Raw genomic sequence first — 16511 nt, 5'->3', positions numbered from 1 at the left:
CTGTATTCCCTGTCCAGAATTTTTTTCAGGTAAAAGCACCCTGATTTTCTTGTTGGGGACAACTCTTCTTTCACCTCTGGTAAATGTGTTTGGGGTAGAGCTGCTCTTTCCCAAGTCATAGGGAGTGAGCATTCTATGCGCCTGGCCCCAGTGATCGGTTCTGAAATAACCATGTTATTTAAGCCAGGCCAGCGAGACTCACTCCTGTGATCTCTGTGGGAATTGCTGTGATGGCTCACCTGGAGTTTCTGAGAGTCATATTTGCCCCTGAAGGGGAGGAACCTGCCTGGGACCTGGAGAGAGACTGCCTGGGACCTGGAGATTATATTATTTTAGCACCGAGTCCAGCTGTGTCAGAAGCCAGGAGTTTTCAGTTATGTTGAGCCAGTAGACGATTTTTTTTGAGAAAGCTATTTTGGTTGGTTTTTATAACTCACAAGTAAAAGTGTTCTAACCAACACAACCAGCAGTGCGCCGCTGAGTGCACAGCGGCCATGGCGGGGGGATATACGTGACTGGGAGAAATGTCTGATGTCCATTGTTGACTCATCTAATGGGCAAGACTTATTTATTCCACTTTCTGCTGAGTGTGAATGAGTGTGGATGATAAGATGAAAGTCATTACTGTTTAAACATGGATAATTTTTACTGAAATAATTGTAGTTTGTCATTTTGAAAATAAAACAAGTTTATGGATTTTTTCCTGGGTTAAAAATACAGCTTTTTTCTTACATAAAAAGAAGTTGAAACTTGCTTATATTTTTAATATTCACCTGTCTATTGCAGTTTCACATTTTTGGTAGATGCACAATTGGGCAAGAACTGGAGAGAATATTTTATTTACCTATTCCCTGAAGAAATATCCTGAGCCTGTGACATTTTTATATGTAAATCCTATCCATCAGTCAATATAAACTTCTACTTAAGATTAACTTTAATGGATTTACTTGAAATTAGTGATCTCACTAATTTGGAAAACACAAAAAGAAATGAATATTGTAGTATAAATTTTGGTATTTTCTTGGAAAAAAGTAACCTCAATTTGTAAGAAAATTTATTCTCCAAATATAGTTATACAAATTCTACTGGGCTTTGGTAAAGCACATATAAGTGGGAAATATTTTATTTTATTATTTTTTTAAATTTTATTTTAATTGTTGTTCAAGTATGGTTTTCTGTCTTTTACTCCCATGCCATCCCTCCCCACCTCCCTCCCATTTCCACCCTGCCTAGTTTTTGTCCATATGTCCTTTATACTTGTTCCTGTAGACCCTTCCCCTTTTCCCCTGAAATTCTAAGTGGGAATATTTTAAATTTATATTTGTTACATAGCCTTTAGGAGGTCTTTATTTTATCAGTTTTTTCATATTATTTGAAATATGTATATAAAGACTAGGTCAATATTTGATCATCTGTCTTAAAAAATTGCTAGTCCATTTTATAGTAAGAATTTGTTATTTTAAAAAGTTAAAGAAAACCCCAACATTAAGATAAGATCATAGATTTTCTTGTTCTGTTCCCTGCCATTCAAGAATGCACAGGGTGGGACAGAAGAAGTAGGTTTATAGTTGTTCATATGGAAAAATAATACAATAATTAATAAATAACAATATAAAATAAACTTTGTGTTTTGCTTTCTTACAACCGTAAATTTACTCTTGTTCCACTCTGTATATTCTCAAATGTGGCCTTTTTTTTTTTTAAACATTAAGTGCCAAGATACTAAATTTGCACTGTTTCTTCCTAATTTGTATAGATTATAGATAAGTCCCTCAGATCTAAGAGCCACAGAGCTAAGTCTCTTGGGTGCTGATGTTCCCATTAGGTAATGACCGTGCTCAGAAGTTGGGGTGCTAACTAACTTATGAAAGTTAGATCCTCCTTAGAACCATTTTAAGATCAAGCCAAAGTTGCAGCCCAAACCTTAATCTTTAGGAGTCCATGCAGAAAATAGCACATTTGGAAAGTCTGCACATTGTTAAATAGGTGGAATTTCTCAGAAGTGGTGCATTTTGAAGTTTTATTATCTATCCTTATGTAACATTTCCCCTTTCCTCAAATGACCTCAAGTTTGCAACACAGACCAAATAAAATTAAAAAATAGATAAAATTCCTAGGAGGACCTGCTTCTGAAAGTCTCTCTTTTCTTCTTTGTATAACCCTTCTTTGTGGTGGTCTTTCTTTCTTTCTTTCTTTCTTTCTTTCTTTCTTTCTTTCTTTCTTTCTTTCTTTCTTTCTTTCTTTCTTTCTTTCTTTCTTTCTTCCTTTCTTCCTTTCTTCCTTTCTTCCTTTCTTCCTTTCTTCCTTTCTTCCTTTCTTCCTTTCTTCCTTTCTTCCTTTCTTCCTTTCTTCCTTTCTTCCTTTCTTCTCCTTCCTCCCTTCCTCCTTCCTCCCTTCCTCCTTCCTCCTTCCTCTTCCTTCCTCCCTTCCTCCTCTCCTTCCTCCCTTCCTTCCTCCCTTTCTCCCTTCCTCTTCTCTCTTTCTCTTTTCTTTCTTTCTCTCTCTTTTCTTTTTTTTTTCCCTTTCTCCCTTTCTCCCTTCCTCTCTTTCTCTCTTTCTTTCTTTCTTTCTTTCTCTCTCTCTTTCTTTCTTTCTCTCTCTCTCTCTCTTTCTTTCTTTCTTTCTTTCTTTCTTTCTTTCTTTCTTTCTTTTCTTTCTTTCTCTTTCTCTCTTCTTCTCTTCTTTCCTCTTTCTTTCTTTCTTCTCTCTCTCTTTCTCTCTCTTTCTTTCTTTCTTTCTTTCTTTCTTTCTTTCTTTCTTTCTTTCTTTCTTTCTTTCCTTCCTTCCCCCTTCCTTCCTTCCTTCCTTCCTTCCTTCCTTCCTTCCTTCCTTCCTTCCTTCCTTCCTTCCTTCCTTCCTTCTTTTCTTTCTTTCTTTCTTTCTTTCTTCTGTCACCTGCTGTCCATTTATTTCTCCTGCTCAAATCTTCTCACAGGGTAGTATCCCAAGGTAGCCACATACATCTTTATCAGAGATATTATCCTTATTTTTGGTTAAAAATTTATATTGATATTAAAACAACTAGGAAAGCAATTTCACATATAGTTTTACCATTTGTCATTTGTTTTCACTTTTACCTGCATATTTTTAATCCCTGTCTATATATTAAAAAAATATATAGTGACAGAAAATGATTTGACTTTGGGTGGTGGGTACCCAAATGCAATATACAGATAATGTATCTTAGAATTGTACACTGAAACCTATATGATCTTATTAGCCAGTTACCCCATTACATTTAATAAAAAATAATAGAAAATAATTCAACATAATTGTAACAGAACATAGGTTGTATTGTGTGTTCTTTGTTTCCATATAATGTTAAATCATAAGCATTTTCCACCATGAGGAGAATGCCATGACCCATATAGAAACTTAGGGAAGGCCTGGTGTGTCTTACCTTTTACAGGTGAGAGTTGCCACTTTAGCCTTATTTTAGGTAGTCTTCTTCCTGATCTGGAGATCTTCTATTCATAATATTCCACTTGCCTGAAATTCTTTTTTTGAATTTTATTTATTTATCTTTAAAGGGGAAGGGAAGGAGAGAGGGAGAGAAACACCAATGTATGGTTGCCTCTCATGTGCCTTATACTGGGAACTGGCCTGCAACCCAGGCATGTGCCATGACTTGGAATCGAACTGTGACCCTATGGTTCATAGGCCCTCACTCAATGCATTGAGCTACACCAGCCAGGGCACTTGCCTGCAGTTCTTAGTGAGGGAAGACATAGTGAGGGAAGACATTGGGTGGGAATATATCCTAACATTTTACCAATAACTATGAAGTTTTCTGTAGGTTTTTTCTCTATCTCTTGCAACTATTGAAATGTTCATAACTTTTTTCTTCTTTAATCTGGGCCTATGATGCTATTGGTAGATTTTTAAAAATCATGTAGAATCACTGGCTTTAAAATCTACTTGGTCTTTGTAAATTTTCATTTACACTATAGAATAAGTTAAAATTTAAATAATTTTTATACATGTTTTCATGAAGAAGATTAGTGTCTAATTTTCTCTTTTTATAGTATCTTTATTTTGTTTGGAAATCAAGGTTATTCTAGCCTTATAAAATGAATTTGGAGTCGTATATATCTTGACTGTGAAAGGAAGTCATAGTGTTACCCTTCCTAGAGGCATTTAAGTATAAGCACTAACTAGGTGAATAAATATTTTTATTCTTAAGGGATTTTGAAACATCAATGTAAGATAGTTGTATATTTGGGGGGGGTCAGGATTATTAGTGAAGGGAAGTTGGGGATGGAGAAGATGTTGGTGAAGTATGGAAGTTGCTTCCATAGTCTCCATTATTGCAATGCAATTATTTTGGTGTTTATCTCTGAATATTTTTTTGGCAGACTTTTGATGTGTTCATCACAGTTCAGTTGGGACTAAGAAGAGAGCAGGTTGATGACACCAGTTAGGGAAGATATTTATTCCCAGAGAAGTCTCTAACTAAACATTGAGAAAGGGGTCTGCACCAGAATTGGAGCTAAATGTGATCTGAGATTTTTAAATACACTCAATTAGTCTGTTTATGACCCTAATGTCCTTTAAAAGGCAAAAGGATAGAGTGTCTCCTCTAAGCCCCACAATTGCCCAATTGGTTGCATTAAGACATTTATGATATCCTTCCTCTAAGTTTCTACTTTGAGTTAATTTTAGTCATATTTTTGTCTCTATAAAAAATCTGAGAAGTAGGTGCATCTCCACATGTAATTTGACCCATGTATAATCTCATTTCATCCTATAAAAAGTAGTTCAACATGAATCTTAGAAACTCTTAAGTTTGGGCTTCCTGAGTACCTGACATGACTACTTATTCAGTTTCTAACAAAAAAAGTTACTTATTTTCTTCTGTCCTTATCTATTCTTTTCAATGTATCACAATTTAACTCACAGGTTTTCAGTACCTATGATGTACCACATCCTGGATATTCAAAGATGATGTTCTTAAGGAGTTCAATCTTCCTTTTCTATTCTTGTTCTCATAGCCTTTCCTTTTCTGATACACAAGTGCTGCTGTTTCTCTTCCTTTTTGCCTCTCTGTCAAAGCAAAGAGACCTGTAAAGGAAATTTTGAGTTAACCCCAAGTTGCTTCTATTGAGAATTTCTACAGCTCTATGAACGCGGGCCTATTGTTTGTTTAGAACCCAGCGTTAATGAGGGCACAATGCTTGTCTTGATTCTTATGTGGACCCGTTAGCTTTGCTCTGTTCCAGGGCCTTGGATCACTGCTCTAATGACTGATGCTTGCTAAAGACCAGGTGAGAGGATTTGGTTGATCAAAACATTAGACAACCAGAGCAAATTGCGTTCATAGCAGGTATTGTCCTCATTTCTAAAAGGCAAACCATGATTTAGGGCTTCACTTTGCAACAAAGTTATTACTGAAATAAATTGTAAAGGAATGTAAAAAGTAAAAGGGACTTCAAAAGTAATTTATTATGCTATTTCTTTCTGTTCCTCATCAATTGGATAATTCTTAAGATAGTTTTCTCCATGTTATTTAGTTTTCTTTGTAATATCTTTGGATGCAAGCTTGAGCTTTGCGGGCTTTTCTTCCTTGTTCTCCGGGTAGCAGCGCCAGCTCTGGCAGCCCTCATTGTCAGGGCTGGCTCAACTGAAGTGCGGCTGAAGGCTCCTTTTGAAGACCTACTTCACTGCTTATTTCAGTTGCTCTCAGGGATAGTTGTTGAGTGGTGCAATACAGGATAGTGTTTCCCTTGCCACAGGGTTTAGGAATTTTGCCCAGTGACCACTCCCACTCCTGGATGAGTATATCTGGGTGGAAAGACTGGTAACTGGCTCTGGGTATCTCCCTAAAACTGTGTGTAGGGAGTCGGCCAGAATAACCCTGGGAAATTCATTCAGGCACCACAAATACCTTCTTCTCTGATCTTCTGCTTCATATGGTTAGAAACAAAATTGGCAGAATTTAAAATTGGCTTCTTTATCATCTTATTTCAGGACACCCTCATGTAGCCTGTCCTGTGAGACCAAAGGTATTTTTTGTTTTCCTTTTTCATAGTCAGAGATATTAGAAGAACAATTGGGATATGAGAGATAAGGGCCTGGATTTTTAAAATATTATTTTAAAAAAATCTGCTGTTATGGCTATGTCTGCTGCAGTGAAGGACTGTGATGTACCATTTGCTGGTATTCTGTGGAATAGAACTGTCCATATCTAACATATGGTAATGAAGAAAATTCTAAATTCAGCATCCATTAGATATTTCTGGGTGGAAGGTGAGGCTTTTGAGACACAACTGTTTGTAGTTTTGAAATCATTTATCAAGGAATAACTGATTCACAACTAGTAGACAAAAATAAATAGTGAACTTTTATAGGTCGTATTTTAGAATTAGCTGTATAGTTATAATTTTAAAATTTGGAAACAATGGGGATAAGGTAGGGTGAGGTTGTTTGTTATTTGTTGTTTTAAAGAGTTTTGGTCACTTTTTAAAATAAAAAGATATTAATTTTGCATAGCTATTTAGACTGCATTAGTTAAAATGGAGCAAAACAGAGACTTCTGCTGAAGACCTTTGAGGATTGTCAAAATGACTTTGCCCTCTTTGCTGAGATTGATTGTTTTAAAGGCCCCAGTTCTTCTCCATCCTTACTTGTATCCACAGCCCTTTCCATGAAACTTCACAGTGTCCTTCCATTCTGGAAAAGGCATTCTGTCTCACCTCTTGACTCTGGGGTCCATCATTTAATTTGCTTTGGTCAATAGGACGTTATCATTTGACAGAGAGAGGCTTGTAAAAGCACTTGTGCGTTTCTGTTCACACTCTTGCCCTTTTGTGTCACTATGAGCAGAACAAGCTTAGGCTAGTCTGCTACAGGATGAGACTCATGGAGCAGAGTTGAATTACTCTAGTCATCACAGCCAAGGCCATTCTAGATCAGCCCAAATTGGCCAGCCAACCACCAGACATGTTGATAAGCTCAGCTGAAACCAGAGGAAATGCCCCACTGACCTGCAAGTAAATGTTTTTTGTTTTCAGCCACTGAGTTTTGGGGTGGTTGAACCTGCAGCATTCTTGTGTCCATAGATAACTGAAACAACCTCAAATAACCCCTTTAAAGAAAAAACACTTGACTGGGCAAATGTCACAGATGATCCTGAGTGATTTCTTGCTGTTCTAATCGCAATATATGTTTTGCATTGATTTCAAGAATTTTCTACAGCCAGCTACTCAATGATACTTGTGTGAGACTTGATTTAAAATGGAATATGTTTTCTTTGTCAGTTGATTTTGGAAACTCTGGCAATACTTCCCACTTTGTCTATGTATTCAGTTAGTATATGTTAGCATTTCTAGGCGAAGAATCGTTTGCCTAGAACAATTGCCTTTACCTTTCCATAAAGAAAGGTAAGGCAGAAAGTGCAAGTAATTGGGTTAAATTCATATAGTAAGGAACACAAATGCCAATACATCCTTTGTCAAGAGCAAATTTTGACACAGGAGGGGTGGAGGTGAGTGGAGTTGGTAAAACAAATACACGAGGCTGGGAAAAGGGAAAATGGGTTTATTTGTTCCACTTAAACACAATGTAGCTTAAAAATGAGTGTTGAGAAGGAAGACCAAGCTTTCAAATCTTAACCCCATTTGTACTCTGTGAGGCCCACTTATTCAAAAAGTTTGGATGAAGAGTCAAAGAGGTAGTTTTGTTTAGGGGCATGATGCTTTAATTTTTTCTTTGTGCTTTGAAATCAAGTAAGTTGCCTTATCTACTTTGAGACTCTCTATATAGCATTGCTATTTCATTCACTTTCTGTTGTGGTAGAAAGAATTTGGCTTTTAGTAAATATGTGAGAAGTAGCAGACTGAGAATTAGAGTCCCCTGGACTGAGCACATCTTATTCATCTGGAACTATAATCAGAGTAGGGATGCTGGTTGGGGGACCTGTATGTGGTTAATTCATCATATTACTTGGAAAGGTTCTTATTATTTTGCACAGCAGTGTGGTCACCTGGCGGTAGGTCATTAGCATTTTAGTCTTCTTTTCCTCACAACAATGCACAACATGCTAATTAGAGGATTCTGAAAGCTAAGTAACCAGTTTTAAAATCAGACGTTTTAATTTGCAGCTTTAATGGCTGTTTTTATAATAACTGGCTTTATTGGGGGTAAAAGCACTTCTCATGTTCCACTAGCAAGGCAGAGTATAACAGAAGCTGACAAAATTAAAAACCTCATAATGTGACCTTTGCCTGGGATAAAAGGCTGTTCCATAACAATTTCCTTTTGTTCTTTGTTTAAGCCATTACTCTAAAAGGAGCCTCCGATTAATCTAAGTAAATGCATCATTACAGTACTAATCCATGTCCTTCTGTCAGTGTCTGTTTTAATTAAATAAGAAATGCTAGCAGAAAGATATCACGCACAGAACTGCGATTGGAGAAAGAAGCACTGATTGATCAGGGAAAAATTAAAAAAGAGCTTTACTGTTTTGTCCATTTGCATAGTTCCAGATGCCACAGTGTTTCAGTTTGAAAGAAAATTTACAAAAGAGTTTAACACATTTCACTCTTACAGATTTAAAATAATGGGATTTACCAATGAAATTATTCTAATCATCCAGTTTATCAGGTTAGACATTCCAAAGCAGGGAGCGGAACAGCTTGGGGTGTGTCTTTTAAACCTTTTATACTATATTGTGTTGCATCTGTGAAAGTATTTCTGCCAAATTTGCATGTGCTTCTTCTTGTTTTGGGTGACAGTGATGGTAACACCTGGTTCTGGACTTACAATTGATTTATTTTTCTAAAAAGTATTTTGCAACTTCTAGTTTAATTTTTTTTAGTGATTTTTTACTGCTAATATGTAAAGAAATAGAGACGTACTTGGTTTTTAACAATGAAAAGTACATTTAATAAATGCTTATAAAATGAATATATCTGTTTAATATTGCTGTGCTGATACACAGAAACTTCTTAGCAGTAGAATTGCAAAATTCCCGTGGTGAGGGCTTTCTCCATATATGGGCCATTATTTGATGTAATGAAAAGAGAAAGTGTGCAACAGTGAGATTGTTAATTAATTTGGCCTAACAAGATGAAGATAAATGAAGCAAATCACAGACTGAATGGAGCAAGAGGTTTTATTTACAATTTAATACATTTTTACATAATGCAGATTTCACTTGATAAAAAATAGACAGATCCCTACCCCCAAACTTGCTAACAGAAAGTACACTCCCTCCCACTATCATTCAACACTAAAATCCGGACCTGACTTTACAGAAAACATGTTCTGTGGCTCCATATAGAAGACACTTTTACAGTGTGTAAACAGTGCTTTTCTACTGCTGAGAATGCTACACTAGTTAACCTTTAACTTCAGTATTTTATTATTCTTGTTATAGACTAGGGATGTCCATAAGAATAATTATCTGGAAACCTTTGAGTTTCTTGTTCTCTCGGTTATCCTGAGACATCTTGCTGCAGTTATTTAATAATCATTTTGTTTTAATCTTCTTCTTTTAACCAAAGGAAAGAAGCTCAAAAGTGAGAAAATAAGAAGAGCCATGAGCCTTTTTACATATGCTTGAGTCTGTAGCAATTGTACAGAATTCTTAAATTAGCATTATTTTTAAAAGTCTCCCTTTCAGAGATTAATGAGCTTTATCCAGTATTTGACCTTTTATCATTCTTGCTTTCTGCTCAGAAGTACTTCCTTCCTTCCTACAGTAGCTAGAAAAGACTGTCTCTTATGTTACTGTAGGCAGTGGTAATAGGGCTCTCGACAAATGGTGTTATTATGGTCACTATGTATTTATCTCAGGGGTCATGAACAAATCCATGCAACTGCTTCTAAGGATTTCAATAAATAGGACTTTTTATCCAGACAATCGCCTTTTATGTTACTTTTAAACAAAACTACTAGTCCATCAAGAGTTTCAAAAGAAAACAATTCTACAGAGTGCCGGTATGGCCGCACAGACCAATCATCATGGCACCCATTCTCCAGTCCTTTATTTTTCAAGTCCACAACAATAGGTTGTTGATTCAATGGACAAGACCAGAACAATCAAGTTCTCTGTTTAGCAGCAGTGCAGCATTTTAATGCCCTTCTCTAATAATGGTCTCATTATTGTTATTCTAAGACTGGGCCTCAGGAGGAGGAATATTTGCTGGAGGTACGTCATTATTTTGCAAATTTCGATTAGCTCATCATGTTGTCTGTAGTGTGAAAATCGTAGCTAATTAGGGCAGCCAGTTAGACTACCAGCTTTTGAGCTTATGAGTTAAAAGGTAGCATGCTTGATAGGCCAGTGATGTGAAAAAGGTGGTAAAAAGGAGGATTAGAGCAGTTGCCTTAGTAACTCCAACTTCCATCTGTGAGGGAACAATGGACTTGTGTTTCTCCCCCACCTTGGTGTAAAAATTGGTTTTGTTTTGAAAGGACAGAGTTCTTTTTATGACAATCTGGAATTCAGCCCAACGGAGTGTAGTTTTAGTTGTTAGGAGAGACCATTGGGGATAGGAGAGATGAAAGGTCATGGTGAGCTTCAAGGACATGAAAGGTTGTTGTCTCATGTAACAATGGTAGATTGTTTTTTTCTAATATTTCTAGCCAGCCCCTTGGTCAGGTGATGGAACAAATACCTACAGTTTAGTCAGGTGAAACAGGAGGGGGAGGGGGAAGGAAAGGAGAAAAATGGAGTTAGAGAGAGTTTTTACTTTGTTAGAAAAAATAAAAGGGTAATTTCAATTTGCTTTTATTAAGCAAAGTGATATTCCTTTGTCACCAACTCTGAGATTCCAGTGCGCTTTGGATGGCTTGCCTCTGTGGGCCATCACATCTCTGGGAAGCTCTCCAATGTGTTAGGAAATGTGATTTAAGCTTTCTTCCTGAACTCCCAGGAGGACCAATGATGTGATACTTAACAATAAATTTAGTTGTTGTAGCTTTCTCACATTATTGGTGTTCTTAAAAGGTTTTCCTTCAAATGCACAGTGAGTAAAATGAATGAGAAATATGAAAGAAATTTGTTTCAATGTTCTACAGGGTTTTATCATAAATTCTATGACTTCCATCACAGGAATTTTACAGGAAACTAGATGTTGCTGCAATGCCCACAGAAATTTTCCTTCCTGTACATAAGAAAACTTGAAGAGCTATTAGGGTTTTGTATTACAGAGGAGGTGATAGAAAGGGATTGGATACAGTAATATTTCCTAAAAACTCTCACAACTAAATCACCTTTCCTGGGTTTGAAATACTTATATTTTAACAAAATAAGTGACTTCTATTTTTCTTCCATATCAATTGAATATTAAAACGGTTTGTTGTGGGGTGTTTGTGTGTATTTACAACCGAAGGTAATATAGGAACACTATCTTGTAAAGGAGAAAGATTATCTTTTGATCGAAGGGACCTTCATATTTCTTCCTCTCTATTGTCTCCAAACAACCCTTGTGTAATTGAAGCTGCATTGGGTCCAGGGGGCTGGGGAGATTTTCAAATTCTCTTTTAATCCTACATCTTTGTTTTTTTTAAGTTTTTCTAGCCAACTGTCATTGTTGTAAATTTCCTTTTCTTTTCTTTACTTTTGAGAAAGCTGTGTTCCTTTAATTTTTTATAGGCACATTAGAGACCTGAAACTCTAGACTTAAAGACTTTTGAGATTATCTAGTCTAAGTCTTGTATTTGAAAAATAAGAAAAGTGAAACCAGAAAGTTTAAATAACTTGCCAAAGGTAACTCAGCTAGTTAGGGGTAGACAAATAGATGCCATTTTTCATTCTATTTAAATATAAAAACTTGACAGGAAGAACGAAGAAGCATTTTAGATTATACCTAACTTGTTGACTGGTCATTTTAGTAATTGAGGCAAGAGGCAATAAAGCTAACATCTTGTAGTAGTAGTATTGGGGCTGGGATTCAAGGGTTTTTATAACTATTAAAGTTCCATTTTAAGTAAGTGATTTTTTTCCACAACAAAAGTACTAGCCTAAGTGGGGAGAGATGTATGCTAAGGTACTAGAATGGCATTCAGAATCTGAGTCTTTCTTTGACCCAGGCACTGTATGAGACACTTCTGTATGCATTATTATTATTTAGGAGTGAAACACTTTTTCTTTCCAGTGTGGCAAGTTAGTTAACTGTTTTGTGTCTCAGTTTTTGCCTCTGGAGAAAGTGACCTTTAATACAATTGAAAGTTATTTGATTGTATTAAATATTGTAGGGCATAACAATGAGTATATGATTGAAAAGGGCAATATACATTTCATAGAATGAATATAAATTTGTGCTTTATCCAAAAATATATCCCACTGTAAGTATGAACCATGATAGCTAGGACAATATAAATGGCAAAGTTTATTTTTGAATTATTCAAAACATATTTAGAAATTTTTGAGTTTATTTAAACATAGAGAAAAAATAAAATAATCATTTCAGCTTATTTCACAAAAAAATTTACTCCTTAGTCACATTTTGATAGATTTTATTTCAGTCTTTCATGTATGTATGTATGAGAATAGAGAACATGTCCAGCTTGTTTGCTGTTCTCTCTCCAGTGCCCAGTACACTGTGTGGCTCACAGTAGGTAGTTGAAAAATAGTGGTTGACTAAATGGAAAAAGAGTAAAAGTGGGTCATGCATTAGATACATTTTTGTATTTAAGAAATCATTTTATTGGATTTCCCCATGTTAATAGGACACATAATTTTTAATGACTACACCATATACTATTATATAGGTGTGTCACAATTCATTTCACCATTACATTATTGATTTATAACTTTTCACTGTTATAATATGAAAGGTAATTTATAAGGATATCTTTCATTTACAATTAAAGCAATAAAATTTACAGATTGGTGAGAAAAACCCTTTATGATCATAGAACCCCACCAAACCGAACACCTTTTTCAAGACCTTGTTTAGATGGCATCTCTGTGAGGTCTGCCTTGACCACTGTATTTTAAAATTGCAGCCTTCCAAACATTTCTGATCACCCTAATGCATTTCTACTTGTTTCCATGGCTTCTGTCAACTTTCAGTATGCTAATTTTCATATCTATTAAATTTATTGGCCATCTTTTTCTAATATTTTCTAGAACATAAGCTCATATAACAGAGAATTTTTGACTTTTTGTTACTCATATTTCTCAGCGTCATGAACAATGCCCAGAATATAGGGGGTTTTGAACAATTATTTGTTAAATGCGTTTATTGAAACATAGAGATCGAAGTGTGTATTTTTTAAAGATTTTATTTATTTATCTTTAGAGGGGAAGGGAAGGAGAGAGGGAGAGAAATGTCAATGTATGGTTGCCTCTTGTATGTCCCCTGTTGGGAACTGGCCTGCAACCCAGGCATGTGCCCTGACTGGGAATTGAACTGTGGTTGTTTGGTTCCCAGGCCTACACTCAATCCACTGAGCTACACCAGCCAGGTGAAGTGTGTATTTTCTAAGTCAAGAATCAAACCTTTTTTTTAAATAGGAAATTCTCATCAGCCAGTTTGTATACTGGTTAAGGACTTCTGTCTTCTTAATGCTAATATGTGCACATTAATCCAGTTAAATTAAGTCACAGCACTTGAATAAATCTTAGCCATGTTGGATTCAGTCTAAATGTCTTGCAACACATGATCCAGACTTTTACCACTTGAAATCACTCTGATTGTAGATTTAGGGAGATATTTCTGAATGAGAAATGTCACGAGTCACTCTAAGTGATCCTTATTCTCATCTAGCAGTCCTTTTGGTAGGCTCTTAATGTTTGTGTTTGACCTGGGCAAACTCAGGTTAATTTGATTATTTATCTATATTTGGGAATGATTTTACTTTATTCTCCCCATAACTGATATTGGTCCTATTCTTGAAATTTTCTAAGGAAATACATTTCACAAACTCCTATTTACTTCTTTTACTGTGTGTTATTTATATATCCCTTTAAAACACATGTAATATATGAATCAGCAATTTCATTTCTGGTATTTATTTGAAGAAAATGTAAACACTAATTTGAAAAGATACATGCAGTAATATATTTGTCATAGCATTATTTACAATAGCTGAGATATAGAAGCAGCCTAGCTGTCCATCAATAGATGACTAGATAAAGAAGGGCACATACACACAAAGTAGAATATTACACAGCAATAAAAAAGAATAAAATCTTGCCATTTGAGACTACATGGATTGACCCAGAGGATATTATGCTAAGTGAAATAAGACGAGTACCATATGGTTTTACTTATATTTGGAATCTAAAAAAACAAAAATCAACCAACCAACAACACAAAACAAAAATAGAGTCATAGAAATATAGATCAAGGGAATAATTGCCATAGGGGAGGTGGGTGAGTGGATAAAAAAGGTAAGAGTGAATATAGTCACTCTTAGTAAGTTTGTGTAAGTTTGCACAGTGACAGATGATTACTAGAGTTTGTGGTGTGATCCCATTGTACAATAGAAAAGTGTTGAATCACTACATTGTACACCTGGAACTAATATAGTTAATATAATATTGTATACAAAATTTTCACTTTGTATCCTTTGTAGATGTGCTCATTTTTATCTTGATACAGTAGCAATTTATGTAGCTATATATAATTCATATAGTAATCTCATATTTATATGGTATTTGTAGTTTCAAAGCTCTTTAATAAATATGATGTTGTTTAATTATCAAAATAATTCTAGGCACACAAGGCATGGTTATTATACCCATATAGGGACCAGACACATAGAAATGAAGAGACTTAATCTAGGTCATTAATACAGGAAGCGGTAGAGAGGCAGGAGAAACCCAAGTCTTCTGAGTTCTGTTCCAGCACTGTTTCTTTTTAGTCACTTTAATCTTTTCTCTGGGTTAAATAATCGTTGTTGTGTTGACCTTTAAAAAAGGTTCTTCTGTAAAAATAAAAAACAAATGATAAGAATTAAAACATTTTTTATTTCACTCATCTCGTCTACTATTCCAGTTCTCAAGGTTTTCTTTTAGTTTTCCATGTTTTTTCTTTTTCTAGTCATTTTCTTTTCCCTTACTCTGACCATGAACACAGGTTTCTGTAGCAGTTTGTGAAACTACTGGCTGCCATGTCTGTGTTTTCACCTTTTAGCTAGTTGTTCCTTTCACATCTCTAGATGCGACTAAGCAAGTCCTGTTCATCATAACAGGTATAGAGCAGACTGGTAGGGATCCACTGGGATGGGAGCAGCCTTGGGAGACAGGTAATACAGCAGACAAACTGCAGTAGCTAAAAGATGGACAATGAACATCAGTAAGTATAGTCCATGTATGTATAAGAGAGGCATAAAACAGGAGATTGAAGTGTTTCATAAAGCAGACAGCAAGAAAAGTCTGGGGTAAGTGGTACTTTGAGATTTAGGCAGCTAGGCCACAATAAGGCCATAGACACCAAGCAGAGTTAAAGGACAGATTTCAGTCTCCGAGTAGTCTGTAAGTGGAAGGTTATCAAGACCACAGGAGTGTCATGGTCTTGGATGAACGGGTGCATTCAGGTACAGGAAAACAAGATAGAATCCTAGTTATTGGAACCATGGCAAAAAGTCAAGGTCAAACTTGCAGCAAGAGTAGTTGATTTCATTCTGTGTCCAGATTCCATTGTGTGTTGGTGTTTCTTTTAGGTATGGTCAGAAATGGTCCTAGAGCAGTGGCTCTCAATCTTTTAATGTACCTAAGAATCCTCTGAGGTGCTTCAGATTTCTGAAGTAGGACCTAGGTGTCTATATTTTTAACAAGAGCTCCAGATTATTCTCTTTCGAGTGTTTACAGATCACATTGGAGAAATTTTCCATAGAGACAGATGGTACTTGCTGTATGATAAGGAACCAAGTGATGAGAGCCATTGAGAGAGGAGGCATTTAGAGGTTGAATGTGAGATCTTTCCACTAAGAGAAAAATGTATCTATTATGCCCAGAGCTGATTTGTATTTATTTGAATGTAAGAAAGCAGAAAACATGGGCTGATAATGCACTAGACTGGTGTGTTGGAAGCTTATTAGGTTTTCTGTTCATGTCTCTGGTTTCTTATGTTTATGACCTCATTGCTTTTGTAATATCTAACATAAAGATTTATTCTTATTAGTATAAAAAATAAGGCTGATTGTTCTTTTGTGCCTAATGTGAACTGTCCCTTATTTTTATTTTCCATTTTTTATCAGTGTAATTGAATTTCATCTTTTTTCTTTCTGCTTCATAAATTGGTTAGCATGCATTGGGCAGACTGCTGTAATGCTAAGGGTTAACCAGAAGAGAATTACAAATGAACTATCTAGAAAGTTGATTATTAATCCAGCTAGAGAAGAAATATCCTTTTACTTAGCAAGAATGAGTATCCGAAGAGCTGATAATATTGTTCAGGCAGTGAGGTGGAATGGCAGAGCTTGGTAAGTAAAACAAAACTTGGAGTTAATTTCTTATATCCATTTTCTAAAATGCATAGAATTTGATCTATTTAAACAGTTAAATATAATATGAATTTACAAGCAGCCGGAACAAATCTAAAAAGCTCCAAATG

The 16511-nt window shown here is 35.6% G+C and overlaps 1 protein-coding gene across 14 annotated transcripts in view; it reads left to right on the top strand.

Annotated features, from left to right (window-relative positions):
• Window positions 1-16511, top strand: part of SOX6 (SRY-box transcription factor 6) — a 625241-nt gene that overhangs the window by 186898 nt on the left and 421832 nt on the right. For 3 of the 14 annotated variants that reach the window (XM_053672990.1, XM_053672986.1, XM_053673000.1), the window contains exon 1: window positions 16362-16380. The exons of 3 other annotated variants lie outside the window; for them this stretch is intronic. The gene's annotated coding sequence lies outside the window, so the exon portion shown is untranslated. Of the gene's footprint in view, window positions 1-16305; window positions 16381-16511 lie in introns of those variants that run through there. 8 more of the 14 variants (XR_008392936.1, XM_053672985.1, XM_053672999.1 and 5 more) reach the window with 5 other exon arrangements.

Source organism: Artibeus jamaicensis, unplaced genomic scaffold (assembly GCF_021234435.1).
Source record: "Artibeus jamaicensis isolate MK-2021 breed Jamaican fruit bat unplaced genomic scaffold, CSHL_Jam_final contig_797, whole genome shotgun sequence".
Classification (NCBI taxonomy): Eukaryota; Metazoa; Chordata; class Mammalia; order Chiroptera; family Phyllostomidae; genus Artibeus; species Artibeus jamaicensis.
This window is presented reverse-complemented; position numbering and strand designations above follow the sequence as displayed.